The sequence below is a fragment of the Monodelphis domestica genome, chromosome 1 (assembly GCF_027887165.1).
Source record: "Monodelphis domestica isolate mMonDom1 chromosome 1, mMonDom1.pri, whole genome shotgun sequence".
NCBI classification, from domain to species: domain Eukaryota; kingdom Metazoa; phylum Chordata; class Mammalia; order Didelphimorphia; family Didelphidae; genus Monodelphis; species Monodelphis domestica.
The window spans coordinates 510479638-510498727 of record NC_077227.1 but is presented as its reverse complement, the minus strand read 5'-3'; the positions used below and the strand labels follow the sequence as shown (position 1 = coordinate 510498727).

Below are 19090 nucleotides of genomic sequence, written 5' to 3'. Positions count from 1 at the left end.
TCCCTACCCCATCCTAGTTGCCTTGTCTTCTTGGACAGTATAGTTTGCAAATCTCACTTCAAATAGCTCCAGAATTGGACACAATACTCCAACCACAGTCTCATTAATGAAAAGTCCAGAACTAGAGTCTAGAACACTTTTATTTCTAAGGATCTGAACATCATACTCCTTGTGAGAAGAGTAGTATGATGGTGGAAAAAAGGCCTGTGAGGAAACCTGGATTGGAAACCCATCTTGGATATTTACTAGTTGTGTGACTACAGATAAGCTCAGAACCTTAGTTTCCCCACGTATAATAGAGTTGGGATATTAATATCTCTCTTTCACAATTATGGATTTAGAACTAGAAAGGATCTCAGAGGCTTTGGAGTCCAATGCCCTCATTTTACAGATAAAAGAACTGAGGCCTATTAAATGATGTGACAAGATCACAAAAAGCAAATGGTATAACTAGAGTTTAAATTACAAGGTCCACTGACTCTAAAACTAACGCTTTTCATAGCACTACTCTGCAGGTGGTTGCAAGGAGCTTGGCCAAACTTAACGTTAAGTAAATGTGACTTGGTAATAATAAGGTAGCTTCCCATGGCTTGGTCTATAAACTTAAGACTGTTTAGCCTAGAGAAGCCTTAGAATCAGAAAATTCAGAGTTCAAGTCACACCTATAAAATACATCCTGGGCAAGCCATTTGAATTTCTCAAGACTCAAAAGCAACTCTCTAAGACTATAAATTGAAGAACAGTTACTAATGGTCTAATCTATCATGTCCAATGTGCTAATATTCAAGGAGTTTCTTTACTATTCCTCAAATTACTTGTTTCCTCTAGGGGGGGAAAAAGGAAGGGGGAAACCCAAGAGTATATTAATATGTCACAGTCAATGAAAACTCTAAACATCTTTTAAAAAAAACTGCTATCAAAACAGGGTTACTCCATCTTTGTACTGAAAGAATTTATTAAACTTAAAACATGAAATTTACATTTATATTGGCTGAATCTCATTTTGTTGCCTCTGGTTCATCATTCTAGCTTATAAGGTCACTTTGGGTGTTTTTTCTGGTATACAATATTTTAACCATGTTTAATTATGACTAGAATGTTTCCAACCAATTCCCTAATAAAAATATTGGACATTTTTAGGTAGGGCAAAGTAGAATTCTATAGTCAGAGCACTAAGAAGCACTAAGAGCACTCCCTCCAGATTGACAATAATGCATTAATCAACAATCTTAGGATATGGTGATGCAACAACAGGTTGTAAATATAATTGTAATATTGACCTGCTGACATATCACTACTTTGTCCCCAGGAATATCATGAAACTTCATCAAACACCTAGCTGAACTGAGTTTATGCAAAATCAAAGACACTTTCCTGTATCTGCTAGGCTTAAAAATGGAAAGTTATTTTGCTATGATTTGTCCTTCATGAATCCTTTACTATAAGTCTCCTAGTAATAATCACTTTATCTTCTAGGCATTTATAATACAGGTAAGGATAAAGTAGCTGTGATGTCAACTAGGAAACATCTTTCAATGTTTTCAAGGTTATATGGAAACACACTCCACTAACTAGGAGTTGCCTAAAGGTACAAGGAGGTTAGAAGTCACATGGTTAGGAAGTGCTAGCAGCAATATTTGAATTAATATTTTCCTGATTCTAGGTCCAATACTCTATCCACTAACTAGTACTGCTAGATTGCCTGAAATAGTTGTTTTACAGAACAATCTAGCATTTTTTTCTAATTTACTTGTGTGTAATTTGTGAAATCTACCTTTTCTCCCATTTGAAAATTTGAGTAATTCTTGTCTACCCCTACCATTCTTTATCTTTCTCCTATCTCCTTTATTCCAGTAAAATTTTCAGTTTTTTTTCCCCCCAGAATGTTGGGATATTATTATCCTAATGTTTATTTTAACATTTACAGTTTCAAAGTAATTTTCTTTGGTGGAAGGTACAAAATAAAATAGGAGCTAAGTAGTTTTGCCTTCTTTATGAGCTGGTTGAGCCAGGGAGTCAGGTGAATTATGGTTGGCCTTGAAGTATTAGGAAATGGACAGGAGTCCACTAGGGATGCAGAAGGCCCAGCACTACAGCAGGAATTTCTGAAGACTGACTCCCTGTTTCTACAATAACATATTGCTACTAGAGTCTAGAGGAATTATGTATGTGCTTCCTATAATAAATTCAAGTCTCTCTTGACTCAAGATATCTCCTGCTTTAATACATTCAGAGGCTAACCTCCATGCCTTCAATATGTGACTAGGCATGATATGAATTTATAATATTTGAAATTATAATTTATGTAAATCAGAGTAATTAATTAGTTCCAACCCAATGGAAATATTCAGTTGGAATTCAACTGTGACCACTTGGGACTACCTCCCTTCCCCTTAATATCTGAATTCCAAAATCCTAATATTCTTTCAAGGCTCAGTTCAGGTGCTACCTCTTCTGTGAAACTTTCTCTAATTCCCTTCTCTAATTGTTAGTTTTCTCCCTACTTGAATTACCTTCTCTGTGTACATTATATTCCCCCAACCCTTCCCCTCAAACTCTGGGAACAGGAACAATTTTATTTTTGGCTTTGTAATCCCAGTTTCTTATAAAAAGATGTGTGTTAAATTGATTACATTATTATTTATATCTTACTGTACTTGGTAGTACAGTGGATAGAGGCTGGATCTGGAATGAGGAAGCCCTGAATTCAAATCAATCAACCAGCATTATTAGGTGCCTACTATGTAACAAGCACTGGCCTCTCTAAGAATTACTAGCTGTATGACCTTGAGTCAGTCACTTAAGCTCTTCTTTCCCTTCAGATTTTCCAACTGTCAAAGGGGGATGATAATAATAGCACCTTCCTAGATAATGCTGCTGTGAGGATCAAATGAGATAGTATTTATAAAATGCTTAACACAGTGCCTATCATGTAGTAGGTACTTAATAAATGCTTATTCCCTTCCCTTCCTCAGTCATATTGGAACATCTAATAATTAATAATATATATTCAGATTTGATCCTCCAAATCAATAGAAATGGGTGGAAGATAAACACTTCTTTTCTAGGTTTTATATTTGTTCTTATAATTTATTAAACCCCACTTAGGTCTGCTTTTGTTGTTGTTGTTAATCATTAAAAAAGACATTTGGATTTTTAAACACTTTGCCCCATTCAAAAATCAGATTATAAGAGTTTTTCCAATAATATCATCCCAAGTATATATACAAAGGTTACAATCAAATACTTCTCAATAAAACTAACTAAGCAATTTCTATTTCTACCAAAAGCTATTAGGTGATAGCTAGTGAGCTAGTTTAACTTAAAAAGTTAAGTTTTTTTGTAGGAAAAGCTCAACCTATGCATTTATAATACCTGTTGCAGAAGAGACTGATGCCCAATAACCTACTAGTAATGATAAATTACAGAAAAAATGACACAAATGTAAAATAAGACAATAAGAATTTTATTTGTAGAAACCCAGAACTATGCCAATTACCCTTCAAAGGGAGATTTTAATATTAATTTATCAAGTTTTCACTCTTTCAAGGTTATATTTTTAGATTTAAACAGGTAAGGATTTCACTCTGGTAGTCTTCGAGGCATTCTGCACTACTAGCTCAAGAATTTTCCAAGTTTTTACTACTTGTGGTTTCACTCTCCCAACTGACAGAGATTCCAACTCCCAACTGTGGTCTGAAGATCTGGGTCCCAATTCCATCTCTAATACTTGCTGTGTGATCCTGGGAAAGCCTCTTAACCTCTCTGGGTCTATTTCCTCATCTGTCACATGATAAAGTAGACTCAATGCTTACAGAAGTACATTGTTGCTCTAAAAATCTGTATGTCCAAGCTCAAACAAGTCCAAATCATAGATCACAGAATTTTAGATCTAGAAGGGACATTAGAGATCATGTAATTGCTTCCCCTGCCCCACTACAGATGTGGACACTGAAGCCTCAAAAGATCAAATGACTTTCCTAATGCCAAAATTAATGGTAGACCTGATCAACTGACTACTCAGGCAAGTAACATTTTACTACAGTTCTGTTTCCAATCTTCCACAGGACTCCTGTAGTCTACAAACCAAAAAAAAAAAGTGATTCTGATGTCAAGAATTTTTTAAAACATGAGCCAATAAATTTTATCTGTTCAAAGAAATCAGTATTTGCTTTTCCAACCACTAAAGCTTGAAAAGAGAAACAGCTCCTTATGCAATTCATCTTTGGAACTTTTGCATCTTATCTTAAAAATCATAACATTTCTTATGGCAATCAAAACATGAAGTTATTACACAAACATTTTCTAAGTTATCTCATTAACTTGGATACTCTGTGGCTCATGATATTAGTCTCTCACAGTTTAGAAACTATGTTTACCCTAGCACTTTCAATAGCAATAGCTTGCCAGATCAAATGATTTTTCACACACCAAATATCAAATTACCTTTAAAATAATAACTAACCTAAAAAAACTAATCTTCTCTCAACCTGTTACTATAGCTATGTAGAAAATTCATGGCATCTTCTAGATTTGAGGGTTCTGTTCCACAGTAAAATTTGGTGGAATTTAGGATTTGAGAAATCATAATTTTTATCATATGAGACTCAAGGCATAAAAAGACTCACAGAAAGAAGGGAAGATAAACTGTCAAACAAAAATTTAATTTTAAGGGTAAAATGGCTTATATTTATATTCAATCCAAAACAAGGAAAAAATTGTTATGAGAAAACACAGATGTTGATCCTGTTTTCTTAGAGGGGTCTCTACTTCACCAACCATATTCCTATTGCATTTAATACAAACAACAATCAACAATTATAATTTATGGGATTAAGAAGGTCTATAGCAGTGATGGTGAACCTTTTAGAGATGGAGTGCCAAACCCCACCCCACCCCCACCCCCTAGACTGAATGCTATGCCTGCCCCACTCAGACTTTGTGCTATGACCCTCCTCTCCCCCACATGCTGGGTACACTCCTCCCCCATCCCACACAGGGGAGGGAGAACGCTCTCCCATTGGGTTGCTGGGCAGAGGGGTGAATAAAGTGAGGAATATCCTCAGTGAGTGTAGAGAGGACGAGGGGAGTGGCCCGAGCACTCTGCAACTCTCCAGCTCTTCTACCTGTGAGCTGCCCACCTTACTCCCTCTGCCCTCCCATTGGGCTGCTGGGCAGAGGGGTGGGACAGGTGAAAAATGTCATCAGGAGGTAAAAAGTGGGAGAGGAGCAGCTCTACCCGAGTACCTTTGCCTTTCTAGTGAATTCTGGGGGTGGCAGGTAGGGAAGGAGGGTGGGCAAGTGCTCACAGAGAGTACTCTATGTGCCATCTTTGACACCTGGCAATAGGTTTGTCATCACTGGTCTATAGGATATCAAGAAATATTGTTCTATATTTCCAAGACTAGTTAGTACCATCAGAACCAGACTAATATTAGAGGACAATAATGACTATAGAAAAGGAAGCAGAGAAGGAGAATCTGAGCCCAAATAGAAAAAGCAGTAAAAAAATTTACGTTTTATGTTTTGTCCTTACTTTCCTAGGAATCCTCTGGTCCCTAGTGGAAAACATAGACTGAGCCAACCGATACCAGCTAAATCTTCTGCCACTCAAGATGCCCATCATAGGAGTCTAAATAACATTCTAAAAATCTCCTCTCAAATTAAATCTAAATTCAGAGAAAAGATATGAAGGGACCAACACAAAATGGAAAGGAATTGTAGTGTGGGCCCATACTCCAGAAACCATATAAGGATAAAACTTACCTTTTTCCTTGACTATAATATCCTAAGAAAAAGGATGCTTTCCTCAATCAATTCTATTCTAACAATTTGAATCTGGCATTACAAAGAGTCAAAATAAAAAAAAAAACAGTGGCATCAAAGGCAAATAGAAGAGGCATCCTGCCTATTGCATACTTATTTAGAAAACCTCAAATTATCATTATCTCAGCTGTGTTGTATTTATTTATTTTGTTAAATGTTTCCCAAAGACATTTTCATCTGGCTTGGGGCAGTTTTGTAGGCAGCCTATCAGTTTGACACCTCTGGACAAAAAAACTAAATAATCGGGCCTAGAGAGAAGGCCAAGATAGCAGGATACAAAGTTATTAAAGGGAAAAAAAGTATAAATTGTAATTCACCTTCAGAAGGCAGAAACAAGGAACTTTGTTCCTCTGTACTCCAAAAACCTGTTTTTCCTTAGAGACATGGGATCCCTAGGAAAATAAGGCAAAGCATATAACCTTGGTCTAGAAAACATGCATAAAAAACAAAACAAAAAAACCCCTCCCTGGATGCCCATCAATTGGGGAATGGCTGAACAAACTGTGGTATCTGTTGGTGATGGAATACTATTGTGCTAAAAGGAACAATAAAGTGGAGGAATTCCATGGAGACTGGAACAACCTCCAGAAAGTGATGCAGAGCGAGAGGAGCAGAACCAGGAGAACATTGTACACAGAGACTAATACACTGTGGTATAATCGAACGTAATGGACTTCTCCATTAGTGGCGGTGTAATGTCCCTGAACAACTTGCAGGGATCCAGGAGAAAAAAACACTATTCATAAGCAAAGGACAAACTATGGGAGTGGAAACACCGAGGAAAAGCAACTGCCTGAATACAGCGGTTGAGGGGACATGACAGAGGATAGACTCTAAATGAACACTCTAATGCAAATACTATCAACAAAGCAATGGGTTCAAATCAAGAAAACATCTAATGCCCAGTGGACTTACGCGTCGGCTATGGGGGGTGGGGGGGAGGAAAAGAAAATGATCTATGTCTTTAACGAATAATGCTTGGAAATGATCAAATAAAATATATTAAAAAAAAAAAAAAACCCTCCCTAATGAAGCCTGAATGTAGAGCTTCAACAAATACCAAACATAAGCTACAATATAAAATACTGATGCTGAAGAAGATTGTAAACTGTGGCTTTAAATAAAAGCTACGCCAAGTAACATATAATTAAGCAGAACTATGTGTAACTGAAAGATTTAAACTTGCACAAAGCCCTGTGCTAAAATTTGTGAAAGAAGAAAGTAGTGTGGGAAGAGTCTCTGCCCTCTCTTGAGAGGACACACCTGTCAATGAAGTTGGTTAATTCCAACTCCAATCTACCTTTCCAGACTTACTTCACACTAGTTCCATTGTACCTCAAACTCCAGCTAAACAAGATTGTTTGCCCTTTCCTGTACATGTCCCTCAATTTATCTCCTCAAATTTGTTTATGCTTACCTACTTATTCCAGCTGTTACCATCCTATCTATGCCTTTATAGCCCAGCCCAAATGCCAACTATTCTAGCCAGAAGGGATCTCTCCTCTCCCTTGAAGCACTAGCTGTTATCTCTTATTATGGGCTTATTAATCAAATTCTACTTTGTACTTTATTGATGGATGCCAGCTTTGTTTTTTCCTAGAAGTATGTGGCATATTGACTTACACATGTCAATGCTCAAATTAGCTGAATCAGAATAAGATTATACTAACACCTGAAAATGAACAAAATGGTGTGTTGTGAACATGGGTATGTATGTATATATGTAGGTGTGCATATACGGGTGTGGATAGGGTTGGCTTTGGAATCAAAAAGGTCTGTGTTGAAGTCTATAAGAAAGCATGTGCATGTATACATATGTAGGTATATGTATATGTGTGTGGATATATACACACATACACACATATCTCTATCTATCTCAGGGTAATATAATGGATTAAGAGCTTAGAGAGCTTCACTCAACAACACAAAGGTCTAGGGGCAGCTAGGGGGCTAGAACATCAGGTCTGGAGGACTTGGGTTCAAATCAGACCTCAGACATTTCTTAGCTTTGTGACCTTGGGCAAGTCAACCCTGATTGCCTGGCCCCTGCCAATCTTCTGTCTTAGAACTGAACTAAGACAGAAAAAATGGTTTAAAACAAAAATAAGAAAGCCTGATTCAAGACTCCTCTCTGGCTATGACTTTGGACAAGTAACTTAATTAGACTCAAGTTATAGAGAAGGTTCTAATTTGCACTGTTACAGGGAGTTTCCTCCCCTAGGAATTCCTTATACCAAAGAAATCACAGGTCTGGCAGCTAATCAGATTATATGTACATTAGATAGATCTTTTGACAAAATTAGCAATTTTATCAATATAGGGAACTCCCTCAAATCCCTCTCTATCAAGGCCTATGTGCAACTTCTAATCTGAGAGGCTTGCTCAGGGACACAGAGGGGCATTTATTATATATCAAGATATGTTAGAATCAGACCTTTTTTACTCCAAGGCCAGCTCTCTACCCACCAGGCTACACTGTCTGAGTAGCATATAAATGTTCAATTCAGCATTTTTAGAGGATACCTCCTATTTAGAAACACAAAGCAAGATGGCGGTGTAGAAGCAGTGAAAGTTCAGACCTTGGAAACCCTTCTTTACCGATCACAAACAGAGTGCTCCTAGGCCACCAAAATTCAAGCCGAACAACAGGATAGACCTGGGGAAACCTCCTCCTGGACCTGGATCAAAAGGTACCACACCCCAAAAGCCAGAACCCTAGATCACTCGGATCTAAGGGGTAGACAGAAAGAAGGTCCCAGGACCCATCCCCCCCAACCCAGAGTGCTGAGCCCAAGGCAGCGGGAACCTCAGGGCTCTGAGGACTCACCTTGAAAGCAACCCGAGCCAGTCTCCGGGGCACCCAACACAGACGGCAGGGAAACATAGAGAGAAGGGGGAAGCCTGTAGCCCCCTGGCTGGGTTCTTCTATCTGAGTCTCAGGGGAGGTCCCAGCTTTAGGGCACCAGCTGAACCCAATCCCATCAGGAGCCATCAGAGTCCAAGCAAGCCACGACCCCTCCCCCCTTAGAGAGCTGGGTCTTCTGAAAGAACCAGCTGAACCCAATCCCATCAGGAGCCATCAGAGTCCAAGCAAGCCACGACCCCTCCCCCCTTAGAGAGCTGGGTCTTCTGAAAGAACCAGCTGAACCCAATCCCATCAGGAGCCCTCAGAGCTACTGAAAGGGCAGAAAACTCAGGGCTGGCAAAGGGGTTGCTCTGAAGAGCTTACCTTGAAAGTAACCCGGGCCAGTTTCTGGGCACCCAACACAGATGGTGGAGGAGGAGGTTGCTGCTTTTTTTTTTCTTCCTTTTTTTGGCTTGGGGATCATTCGGCCCACACCACCTGAACCTAATCCCATCAGGAGCCATCAGAGTCCAGGCAAGCCACAACCCCTCCCCCCTTAGAGAGCTGGGTCTTCTGAAAAAAACAGAAACCTAGAGGCAAAGTCAAGATGGCAGCCTAGAAGGAGCATAGACCTGGCAGCCTGGCCAGAGCTTTAGAGATCCTCCATATCTGCTCCAGCCGTCCAGGAAGTGTAAAACTCAGAGTAAACCCAGCCCAACTAAGCTGAACTCAATCCCATCAAAAGTCTCGAGAACACAGGGAAGCCCAGGCTCCCCATCCATCCTCATTGACTGCTGGACTTTAAGCCAATAAAAAGTCTCCAGAGGACAGGAAAGCGCAAACCCCCAACAACCCTCCCTCAGAGATTACACCAAGAGATCCTCTGTTAAAGCTCCAAGAGGGGAGACTGATAGAAGTCCCTAAAAAACAAAAAAATGAGAGGAACAAGAGCACAGACAAATACGGGGAGGAAAGAAGGGGTGAATTTGAACAAACAACAGAAACAGAAGAAAGAAACTACAATAGACAGCTGACTACTCACCAAATGGAACAGAGGGGGAGAGATCAGCAAACGATAAACCAGAAATCCCAGCAAATTGGATACAGGCTGTGGAAGAACTCAAAACACAACTAAGAGAGGCTGAAGACAATTGGGAAAAGAACTTAAAAATTAAGATAAGTCATCTGGAAACAGAGGCACTTGAACTAAAACAAGAAAATAGTGTCCTGAAAGCCAAAATCATCCAGCTGGGAAATGAGGCAAAGGAGATGAAAGATGAGATAAAGAGGATGAAAGATGATCTTCAAAGAAACTCAGACCAGAAGGAAAAAGATGACCAAAAAGCCAAAGATGAAATCCAATCTTTAAGAACCAGAGTAAAACAACTAGAATCAAGTGACCTCACAAGGCAGCAGGACACTATAAAACAAAACAAAAAGAATGAAAAAATTGAGGAAAATGTGAAGCATCTCATTCACAAAACAGACGATTTAGAAAATCGTTCAAGAAGAGACAATTTAAGAATAATTGGACTACCAGAAGACCATGACAAAAGAAAAAGCCTAGACATAATACTAGAGGAAATTATCCAAGAAAACTGTCCCGAAATCCTAGAACAAGAGGGGAAAGTGGAGATTGAAAGAATCCACAGATCACCCCCTGTATTTAATCCCCAACTGACAACACCAAGAAATATTATAGCCAAATTCAAAAACAATCAGATAAAAGAACAGGTATTACAAGCTGCCAAGAAGAAACCATTCAGATACCATGGAAACATGGTGAGGATAACACAGGATCTGTCTGCATCCACACTGAAGGACCGAAAGGCATGGAATATGATATTCCGGAAAGCAAGGGAACTAGGCCTACAGCCAAGAATAAAATACCCATCAAAACTGACTATATTCTTACAGGGGAAAGTATGGTCATTTAACACAACAGAAGAGTTCCAAGCATTCATAAATAAAAGACCAGACCTGAACAGAAAATTCGAAGTCCAACCACAGAACTCAAGAGAATCATCAAAAGGAATAATAAAGTGGAGGAATTCCATGGAGACTGGAACGACCTCCAGAAAGTGATGCAGAGCGAGAGGAGCAGAACCAAGAGAACATTGTACACAGAAACTAATACACTGTGGTATAATCGAACGTAATAGACTTCTCCATTAGTGGCAGTGTAATGTCCCTGAACAATCTGCAGGGATCTAGGAGAAAGAACGCTATCCATAAGCAGAGGACAAACTGAGGGAGTAGAAACACCGAGGAAAAGCAACTGCCTGACTACAATGGCTGAGGGGACATGACAGAGGATAGACTCTAAATGAACACTCTAATGCAAATACTATCAACATGGGTTCGAATCAAGAACACATGTGATACCCAGTGGAATCACGCGTCGGCTACGGGGGGGTGGGAGGGAGGAAAAGAAAATGATCTTTGTCTTTAATGAATAATGCATGGAAATGATCAAATAAAATACTATTAAAAAAATAAAATAAAATAGACCAAAAAAAAAAAGAATGGGAAATAGAAACACAAAGATCTGTGTGATTTGAGGCTTCAGCAGTTGAGTCTTACATTCAGTTTGTAATCAAAGTGAAAATCAAGATAAAGTGGACTTTTGTCTTTTTACAGGAAAATTTTTAAAAAGGGAACAGGGAAGGTTTCCCAGCAGATGTAGGTCAAGCTGGGCCTCAAATAAAGAGTGGGAACAAGCTGGGTGAAAAGGAAGTGGGAAGATATTTCATGATAAAAGAAACAATGTTGTAATCAGAAAGTGTAAAGAAAGAAATGCCAAATTATATACTGGAAGCAGTAAGAAGTATAACTTGACTAATATAGAAAGTTCATATTGGAGAAGATTAGAAACAAGATAGTTATTCTAGGCAGGATGGAGTAATGCTTTGACTTCTCGAATGGAATGACAAAGTAAGATAGGCTTATGGGGATCCACTGAACTTTCCATAACAGGGAAAGTAAATGATAAATCTGACATTTTAGTATATTTTGGTGGCAGCAAATGGAAGGAGCAGTAATGCAGATAGGCAAGCCTCCCTTACTATAATAGATACACAACAAGGAGCTCTGGATTTAGATTCAAAAGACCTGGGCTAAAATTTGGATTCAAAAGACTTGTGTGGTCTTGGGAAAGAGGGACTTAAAAACCTCTGAACTTTGAGCTCCTTTTTTATAAAATGAAGAGGTTGAGCCAGATGATCTCTAAGGTTCCTTCCAGTTCCAAATCCTATGATCTCTGTATGATCCAGCAAAGTAGCCAAGAAATCATTACAATAATTCATGTGTAAAGGAAATCCAAATTTCCTTTGGATCCTACAGATCCAAATTCGAATGGGGACAATGGAAAAATAAAGGGAAGGAGAGATGTTAAAAGAATATTCAGGGGGGCAGCTGGGTAGCTCAGTGGATTGATAACCAAGACTAGAGATGGGAGGTCCTAGGTTCAAATCTGGCCTCAGTCACGTCCTAGCTGTGTGACCCTGGACAAGTCACTTGACCCCCATTGCCTAGCCCTTACCATTCTTCTGCCTTGGAACCAATACACAGTATTGATTCCAAGACAGAAGGTAAGGATTTTTTAAATAAATAAATAAATAAAAATTAAAAAAGAATATTCAGGAAAAATTAAATAGTAAGATTTCATAATTCATTGGCTTTCAGGAACAAAGGAATAATAAAACTAATAGCTTGCATTTAAGTAACAAAGCAAAGCAACTATAATCTTCATTTTATCCACACAACAACCCTGGGAGATAGGTGCTATTGTTACTCCTATTATAGAGAAGAGGAAACTAAAGCAAGAAAAAAATGACTTGCCTAGGATCATACACTTAGTAAATGTCCAAAACTGGATTTGAACTCAAATCTACCTAACTCTTGAGTTTGAAATTCTATCCAAAACACCATGAGGCAGCCTCCTGAAAAGGAAGATACAAAATGACTTGAATTTTGTTCCTGGGTAACTAGAATAATTATGCCATCATTGATGGTAACAAAAAGGTAAGAGCTAGTTTGGGAGAGAAAATAAAGAATACTGTTTCAGACATGTTGAACACTGGAAGAGAGAGAATGGACCATCCACATGGAAATGTTCAGTAAGCAGATTACTGTTGACTAGAAATGTTATCTGCATTCATTCATTCAATGAGCAACTACTATGTATGGAAATTCTGGCAATGCAGGGGAAACAATAAGAGACAATTAGGCCTGTTGCCTTCTCTCAAAATAACCTAAAGAAGAGAAATAAGACATAGGTACAAATTACAATACAATGCTGTATGTGAAAAGTGCCTTAAGATGTAAAGAGCTTTAGGAATTCAGGAGAGGCTACCACTTTAAACTGGATTCACTGGGAGACAGGCAGGAGTCAAAGGATATAAGTTTAAATACTACTTCTGCCACTCACTAGCAGTATGACACTGGGCTCATCCTCTGTGAATATTCGGACTAGATAGTCTCTAAAATCTCTTCTAGTTCTAAATGATATGTTTTAGACTGGGAAAGACATTAAAGAGTATCTAAATCTATCCCCCTCAGAAGTTATTTACTCAAGATCACTTGGTCCTAAGGAACAGAGCCAGGATTTGAGCACTAGACCTATGAATTTAAATCTAGTACTATTTCTACTATATCCTGTTGTAAAATCAGAAAAGTATTCTTTAAAGAGGATACATTAAACATGGGCCTTCAAGGATAGCTAAGATTTCAACAGTCAAGTAGGAGTTGGGGGAGGGAGGGCAGGAAGAGTTTCAGAAGAAAATGGAAGGACGCAGAGTAAATTAAAGGTCAGTAACCTACAGTTTATATGCCAAAGAGGGAGTACAGGCTAGAAAATAATACCTCTTATGCAGACTGCCATGAAAATATGACCATTAATGTCTGACTTTTTTCTCTCCCTCAATCTTCCCACATTCAAAGAAAAAATAATCAATGACTCCCTCCCTGGGCAGACCATAAGAAAAAAAAAAGCTTTTTTTTTTTTTAACATACTTTTTTTTAATCAACTCATATGCCAGGTACTGTGCTAAGCACTGGAGATGAAAGAAAGGTAAAGATAGTCCCTATTCTCAAGCAACTCACAATCTAACAGAGGACACAACATAGAAATAACTATGTACAAATTATATCCAGAATAAGAAATAATCAAGAGAAAGAAAGTACTAGAAATAAGGGGGCATCAGGAAAAGCTTCCTATTAGAAGGCAGGATTTTAGATGGGACTTCAAAGGAGCCTGAAGGTGGAGATGAGGAAGTAGGCAGGGGGAATGGCCAGAGAAAAGCAGGAGATTCCGTGAAGACAAGAATATAAAATATAGACATTACAAAAGAAGAGAGCTTCAAGAAGGCAAAACAATAAGCAATTTAAGCCAATACAAAAATAACAAATTTACATCCACTAATTGTGCCTTTTAACACATTTGGAATTCACAGACACTAAGGATTAACAATTAAAGAGTAATGACTGAAGACAGACCATCAAATTGCTTTCACAAGAATGATTGTAAGTGAAAATAGATATCAAGCACTTTGCAAATATTATTTTATGTGCTTCTTACAATGTTTGGAAGTAGGTGCTACTATTATCCTCATAATAATACACTCATACAGGTGGGTAAACTGAAGAAGAAAGGTTAAGTGATTTGCCCGGAGTTACATAGTTAATATATCTAAGGCTGGATTTGAACTCAGTTCTTGGAATACTCTCAGACTAGTGCCTTCTCTGGCTTCCTTTAAGATCCAACTAACATCCCACTTTCTACAGGAAGCCATTCCCAACTACTCAATTCTAGTGCTGTCACTGTTAATTAGTTCCTTTTTATCCTGTACATAGCCTGTTTGTATACATATTTCTTTGTTTCTCCCCCACTAGATTGTGAGCTCCTTGAGGGCTAGTTTGTCTTTTGTTTCTTTGTATCTCTAAGGTTTAGCATAAAGCCTGGCACATGATAGGTATTTAATAAGTTTCTTGACTGATTTTTTTGATTCTTGCCTCTAGACCTAGAGATGTAGGTGCCTCTGGTTAGGAAATCATTAAGCAAATGTAAGTAAAGTAAAGTAAATCAAAGTAGGTGTCTAAAATGAGATCCAAGGAACCGGACAACCAATTGGGCTGACAAAAAAATAAATGGTATCATGGCAGTATGCATAGATAACCCAATATGGCAAGAGGCAGTCTTTGATCCTGAAGAAGTTGAAGAGGCAGTTCTCAGCTGATTTTCAGAGCTCAAGCACCTTTAAATAGATGGCCTGACACCAGGGTATTCACTTTTATTTAAAGCTACTCTAGCTGCTAAGGTCAAGGAAAGCCTATTCAGTGAACTGGAAAAGTGACAATTACTCAAGGTATTTATGAGGCCAGCACCAAAGAAGTTACTTCCTGGAATACCTCTTGTACCTAGTGCAGGAGATGAAGTTTACCATCATCTTTCCCTTTCTCAGTTCTAGACAAGAAGCTGTCAAAAGCCAATGAAGAGAGATTAGGGAAAGAAAGGATGGATTGGAATAGCAAATAGGTGAGTTTGGCAAAGTTGCTTTTCTTTACAAAAATTGTTTTCTCATTAATAAGATCCTAAGATCTTGGTTAGCCTTATTCTCTAATTGTGACCTTTGAAAATTCATTTTATTTCCCTATTACTTTTCTCAAAGTACTTTCCCTAAATTTCTGGAAAGTGGGAATTAATGATATTTGAATCATAAATGAAGGATAAATACTTAGAATTGTCAAAGGTTCAGGATTAGATAATTTACAAAAGGTCTACTCCTCTTTATCCTTTATGATCAGAGATACAGGGTTGGAAGGAACCTTGGAGTCCATCTAGTTCACCAAGTAACCAAGAGGAAGTCATATTTTTTCCAAGGTCACTCATAGGTAGCAAGTGGAAGAGCCTGGAATTAATCTAAATAATCTCCAATCAAAACCATAAATCTTTCCACTTCCTCACAGTCCTTGTCCAAAAGGTCATCAGTTGGCCAACCTTGTAACATTTAATTTGTGTTACTTTGTAACAAAGACATTCTTGCTAAGACATAAGCTCTATGAAAATTAGTCACACAATTTTGAATCTATTAAATTTCATGTCCTACCTCAAAAGTACTTTATAACTAATATTTTTCTCATCCCCAGAGGCACGGAAAGAGAAGCAGATAATATCATAACAGTTTCTCAGGAAAGAAAATGGAGTGGTAAATATGCTTAGGGACAAGAAATAAAATCCCCGATGTGTCAGACCGTTCGCAGAACCTGCCCTTCCCTAGTTTTTAGAGGAAACTAAAATGCTTTAAAGGAGTAATTTGTGTAGTTGTAAAAAGCATGACTCCAGCTTCCTCCAGGACTCCCTTAGCCCCGAAACCTCAGGAGCTGGGAGTCTGGGCGGAAATGCATACCCCAGGCGCAGGATTCACTAGGAAACTCCTGCCTTTCCAGACCCAGGCCAGACTCGAGCAATAACAAGACCCGAAGACGGCCACCGCGTTCCCAAGCTGGCCCCGCCGGCAGCTCTCTCTAGCCTAGTGGACAGCAGGGTGGGCGGGACTCCCGGGCGGGACGGGGCGGGTCTCCTGGCAGTAGGAAGACGAATTCCACCCCCAAAGCTGCGGCGCACTCCAAGGAGGTGTAGGGCGTGCCCAGGGTCGGGGGGTGGAGGGGATCGGACACTAGGCTGAGAGAAGGAAGGGACGAACGGGACGAGGCGTCCGGACAAGATCACCTCTCCTTCTCCCACGTGATGCTCTCCCCTCGACCTTGTGGGTCACGGGAGAGGAGGCAGCAACTGGTTCCCTCACATCCGCCCGCCGAAGTAACCCCGCCCACTAAGCCCAAGTGACCAATCAGGAGCCTCGCCGCGCGCGCCGGCAGCCACCAATCTCCGCCCACAAATCGCATTAAGCTTTCCCATTGGTTCCAGGGGCAGTCTTTCAGAATTCTCCATCCCCACCCGTCCTCCCTCCGCCTCATCCTGGTTGACTCTCTCCTCTCTACCCCGCTCTCTCTTGCCCCCCCAACTTCAAGCCCCCTCCCCCTCCAGCCCGGAGGCCAAGTCACCCGGGCGGCGGCTGCAAGGACACCACGTCCATGGTTTTTGCTCACGACTGTCCTGCCCCCGTAGCCAAAGGGGCAAAAGCCCCAGTCCTGGCTCCAGCCCCAGTCCTGGGCAAACAGAAAGAGGAGAGGAGTTACCTGTCTCCGGCTCCGGCTCCACCCGGGAATGAGGCACCGAATCCCCCACTCTTGGCAACACCAGTGCCTTCGCCCCGCCCCCTCCCGCCCAGGCGTGTCACGTCACCACGCAGACCGCCCCGCCCCCCCTGAACCCGGAGAAGCCGAAGCACCGCCCCTCGTCTCTCATTTTCCCTCTTCTTTACCGTCACCCGCTAGCCCCACCCCCAAATTCTAGACTCTCGGGGCGTAAACCGAACCGCTACCTCTCGGGAGGGCCTTCCTCCCCAGGGACTCTCGAGGTCAGCGAGGCTCAACCAGGAAGGCATCCTCTGGGGATGGAGAAGACTCCGCCCGAATGCGTGACGTCACAGTATCCAGCACTTCTGTGACGTTAAGGGCCTATGGAATGTTGTGACAGTGGAAGGGTTCGAATGCTAGACTCGCGCGCCAGCCGTGGAGCGGAGCCGGGAGAGACTGGTGGAAAAGATAGGGCGACCTTGGGAAGCTGCTCAGCCCCAGCCCGCGCGAGGATTCTCAACTCCTTCCACACGTGTCATGCAGCTCTTAGTCATAGTTCCTACTGCCCTGCCCTGCCCTGCCCTGCCCTGCTGGGTTGGGTTCCACTTAGATATTGACAGTATGGACTACCTGATTGCATGGAATCTGGTTGAGGATGGAATCGTTTCTTAATTAAATTCATTTTAACAAGCATTTATCAGTTCTTTGATTAAATTCGTGAAGTATTCATTCTTTCATGAGATAATAGAAATAAGTACATATAGGTTCTGTAGTAGCCACTTCTTTAACAAGGGAATTCTGAAGTTTTCTTTTTTAATATGCTATTTGATAATGCTATTTCAATATAACTGCTTTGGAGGCAACTCTTTGTATTTTATTTTGTGCATTTAAATACGTTCTGAGAAGTCCATAGGCTTCACTATACTGCCAAAGGGATCCATGACACATAAAAAAGTTAAGAACTCCTGTTTTAGAGATATCCTGGTGTAATGGCTAGACAGCTGGATTTTTAAGTCAGGAAAACCTGGATTCAAATCATTCTTGAGGCACTCACTAGTTGTGTGACCCTATAGCATTTAACTTGTTTGCCTTAGGTTGGAAAAAAAGTCAAATATAGTCTTACAGGGAACCATTATGTATCTTTGGAATCTTAAGTTATGCCTTCTAAAAAAGCCTTCCTCAATAATTCTAGTCAGTAATACAAACTTCATAAATAATAGTCAATAAGCTAAGCTCTAGGGCTACTACAAAAGAGAGAGAGAGAGAGAGAGAGAGAGAGAGAGAGAGAGAGAGAGAGAGAGAGAGAGAGAGAGAGAGTCACTGTCCTTAAAGAACTTATAGGCTAATAAGGCAAGAAAGCATAAGAAAACTCAAGGTGGATTGGGAGGGAAAAGAAGTGGGGAGAAAAAAACCTAAATAAGAGTAGGTGGAGAAGCCAAAGAAGCTCAAAATGAGTACACCAAAGAATTTTTTAAAAATGCAAAAGGTTCAGAGAATATGAGTTTTGTTCAACCCCTTCATTTAATAAGTGAGGAACTGAATTTCAGAGGCATGAAGTTGTAGGATAGAAGGAGAGATAGTAGACAGGAAGCTGATAAAAGGAAATGAAAGTTGTGGGGACAGAAAACAGGTATTGGAGTCACTGGTAGGTCAATGGGACAAAATTTTGGGGGGTGTTTTAAGGCTCAGAAAATCAATAACCTTGCTTAAAAAAAAACTTCATTTCAAAATAAATAAGCACAAGTTGTTAAATGACAAACAGAATTTCATCTTATATCTCCTGCCATCAACACCAGACCTCTCTTTTCATACCACTCTTTTGGCTCCATCATATAATTTGTCACCTGATTCTATGTTGCTTTATACTAAAAAGGATCTGTTTCTTCAATAGAAAAAATATTAAGATCTGAAATCAAAGGGCATAAGTCCAAATTCCAACTCTCCTTATATGTGTATGACCTTAGGGAGGCTAATTAATCTCTTTGGGCCTTAATTTCATTGTAAAATGACTAGATTAATTGATTCAACAAGGATTTATGACCCAGCTACTCTATGTGAGGAGGGGAAGAAAGAAAGAAAAAAAAGAAGGAAGAAAAAAATAAGAAATAAAGGGAGGAAAGGAAAAAGGGAAGAAGAGTGCTTGACCTCTAGGAGCTTACATTCTATAGGAAGTAAATAACATCAACCTAGAAAAATAAAAACAAAAGAAATAAAAATAAA

The 19090-nt window shown here is 39.9% G+C and overlaps 1 protein-coding gene across 11 annotated transcripts in view; it reads right to left on the bottom strand.

The window, feature by feature from the left end:
* OGDH (oxoglutarate dehydrogenase) overlaps window positions 1-17323 on the bottom strand; it is a 110693-nt gene extending 93370 nt beyond the window's left edge. For 4 of the 11 annotated variants that reach the window (XM_007475871.2, XM_007475873.2, XM_007475874.2 and 1 more), the window contains exon 1: window positions 16871-16984. The gene's annotated coding sequence lies outside the window, so the exon portion shown is untranslated. Of the gene's footprint in view, window positions 1-6143; window positions 6214-16077; window positions 16451-16870; window positions 16985-17115 lie in introns of those variants that run through there. The other 7 variants (XM_056813046.1, XM_056813049.1, XM_016423337.2 and 4 more) reach the window with 6 other exon arrangements.
* Window positions 17324-19090: the final 1767 nt, after the last annotated feature.